Source organism: Ipomoea nil, unplaced genomic scaffold (assembly GCF_001879475.1).
Source record: "Ipomoea nil cultivar Tokyo-kokei standard unplaced genomic scaffold, Asagao_1.1 scaffold0117, whole genome shotgun sequence".
In the NCBI taxonomy this organism is placed as follows: Eukaryota; Viridiplantae; Streptophyta; class Magnoliopsida; order Solanales; family Convolvulaceae; genus Ipomoea; species Ipomoea nil.
The window spans coordinates 555,944-559,740 of NW_017616545.1; positions in this window are offsets into that span (position 1 = coordinate 555,944).

Sequence of the window (3,797 nt, forward strand, 5' to 3'; positions counted from 1 at the left end):
GATTAATTTGAATGTAAAGAATTTTTATATTGGAAAAAAATAAAGACAATATAACTAATGAAATTATTTCTCTTATTTAATTTATTGATAATGAATAATTTTTTTTGAATAAAGACATTGTAGACACATAATTCTAAATTAAAGAAATGCATATGTATTATTTTTCGTTGTAGCTACTAAATTATTATTTAATTTAATAAGAGTAAAATAGAGTACTAATTATGTCAACTTTGATTAGGATGAGGCTCAAACCTAAGACCTTTCTTATTGAATCAATGAGTAAGTTAACGGTGAACTAACAGAAATTAACAGAAAAGATAATATTTAACGGAAAAGTTAACGGATAATCATATTCATTAAGGATAAACTAGGAAATCTTTAGGAAAAATTAAAATCTGATCAATCTGAGCCATTCATTTGATTAAAAAATTTGACCGCCATTTTTTCTACCCATTATAGGCCTAACTCTCTTGGGCTCTTATTTAACGGAAAAGATAATATTTAACAGAAAAGTTAACGGATAATCATATTCATTAAGGATAAACTAGGAAATCTTTAGGAAAAATTAAATTCTGATCAATCTGAGCTACGAAATCTTTAGGAAAAATTAAAATCTGATCAATCTGAGCCATTCATTTGATTAAAAAATTTGACCGCAATTTTTTCTACCCATTATAGGTCTAACTCTCTTGGGCTCTTATTAGTATAGTAGATATAGGCCTAACTCTCTTGGGCCCTTATTAGTATAGTAGAGAAGTAGAGATTTTATAATTTTAGAATAGAATTTTTACCAAGAATTATTTTACGAATGAGAAAGTAGATATCAATATATTTTATTGGGAAGAGGGAATTTTTAGGAATTGGGCGGAAAGTTAAAATTTAAGGATTTTGTTATTATATATAGTATAGGTTGTGCAAAGAGAATTGTATTACACTATTTTATAATTTTAGAATATAATTTTTACCCAGAATTATTGTACGAATGGGAAAGTAGAAATCAATATATTTTATTGGGAAGAGAGAATAATTTGTAATTGGCGGGAAGTTAAAATTTCAGGATTTTGTTATTATATATAGTATAGATTGTGAAAAGGGAATTGTATTACACTATTTTATAATTTTAGAATATAATTTTTACACAGAATTATTGTACGAATGAGAAAGTAGAAATCAATATATTTTATTGGGAAGGGGGAATTTTTAGGATTTGGGCGAGAAGTTAAAATTTAAGGATTTTATTATTATATATAGTATAGATTGTGCAAAGGGAATTGTATTACACTATTTTATAATTTTAGAATAGAATTTTTACCCAGAATTATTGTTCGAATGAGAAAGTAGAAATTAATATATTTTATTGGGAAGAGAGAATTTTTAGGAATTGGGCGGGAAGTCAAAATTTCAGGATTTTGTTATTATATATAGTATAGGTTGTGTAAAGGGAATTGTATTACACTATTTTAAAATTTTAGAATATAATTTTAACCCAGAATTATTGTACGAATGGGAAAGTAGAGATCAATATATTTTATTGGGAAGAGGGAATTTTTAGGAATTGGGCGGGAAGTTAAAATTTCAGGATTTTGTTATTATATATAGTATTTTATAATTTTCGAATAGAATTTTTACCCAGAATTATTGTTCGAATGAGAAAGTAGAAATCAATATATTTTATTGGGAAGAGGGAATTTTTAGGAATTGGGAGGGAAGTTAAAATTTCAGGATTTTGTTATTATATATAGTATAGGTTGTGCAAAGGGAATTGTATTTCACTATTTTATAATTTTAGAATATAATTTTTACCCAGAATTATTGTACGAATGGGAAAGTAGAAATCAATATTATATATATATATATATATATATATATATATATATATATATATATATATATATATTACTTTCAAAAAAAAAATCAATATATTTTATTGGGAAGAGAGAATTTTTAGAAATTGGGCGGGAAGTTAAAATTTCAAGATTTTGTTATTATATATATATATATATATATATATATATATATATATATATATATATATATATATATATTATAGATTGTGCAAAGGGAATTGTATTACACTATTTTCCAATTTTAGAATAGAATTTTTATCCAAAATTATTGTACGAATGAGAAAGTAGAAATCAATATATTTTATTGGGAAGATGGAATTTTTAGGAATTGGGCGGAAAGTTAAAACAGGATTTTGTTATTATATATAGTATAGGTTGTGCAAAGGGAATTGTATTACACTATTTTATAATTTTAGAATATAATTTTTACCCAGAATTATTGTACGAATGGGAAAGTAGAAATCAATATATTTTATTGGGAAGGGGGAATTTTTAGAAATTGGGCGGGAAGTAAAAATTTGATGATTTTGTTAGTATAGATAGTATAGATTGTGCAAAGGGGATTGTATTACACTATTTTATAATTTTAGAATATAATTTTTATCCAGAATTATTGGACGAATGGGAAAGTAGAAATCAATATATTTTATTAGGAATAGAGAATTTTTAGGAATTGAGTTATTATATACAGTGTAGAGTATAGATTGTGCAAAGGGAATTGTATTACACTAATTGTATTATACTATTTTATAATTTTAGAATAATATATTTACCCAGAATTATTGTACGGGATGTTAAAATTTCAGGATTTTGTTATTATATATAGTATAGATAGATATATGCACATTAAATATTTAAGTTATATGTTAATTTTTTTTAAGGAAGGGGGATACCCATACAATCTATGCCTCGTATTTACCCAGAATTATTGTACGGGATGTTAAAATTTCAGGATTTTGTTATTATATATAGTATAGATAGATATATGCACATTAAATATTTAAGTTATATGTTAATTTTTTTTTTATTACAAAGGAAGGGGGATACCCATACAATCTATGCCTACAACGAGGCTCAAAACCTAGACCTCCCACATAGGGGAGCAATCCAATACCAGTGGACCACAAGCCACTAGGTAAGTTATATGTTAATTATTATATAAATATAAATATCAAATTTATAAAAATGATTTACATTATTATTATTATTATTATTGTTATTGTTATTATTATTATTATTATTATTATTATTATTATTATTTTTTATTTAGAATAATTTAAATATCTAAAATCTAAATAAATTTAAAATTTTAATATAATGTATTAATATTGGGCACATATTTTTTGCGCATCTCGCATTAAAAATACTAGTATATATATATATATATATATATATATATATATATATATATATATATATATATATATATATATATATATATATATATATATATATATATATATATATATATATATAGGCGAGTTCAGGTGCGGCAGTGTCTTACGGTGCAGCAACACCAATAGTTCAACAAATATGCACCATCAACATGAGGAAAATACACTACAAAAAACAGAGTAAACAGAGCCCTGCATCACCAAACACACACCATTAGGTGTCAGTAAAAACATCATACACTGTTCAGAAATACACCATTGGGGGTGGTGAGTTATATGGTGTATTTTTTTGAGTCTGTTGTGTATTCTGTGATGTTTTATTGCATTTCATTGTGGTGTGTTTTTCCAACACTGTTGGTGCATATTGTTAACACAGTTGGTGTATTCTGGAATTCTGCCGCACTGCCGCACGCGAAGACCCCGCCGCATTTGAACTTTATTCTATATATATATATATATATATATATATATATATATATATATATATATATATATATATATATATATATATATATATATACATTTTTTTTTTATATAGGGAAGGGTTCAGGTGCGT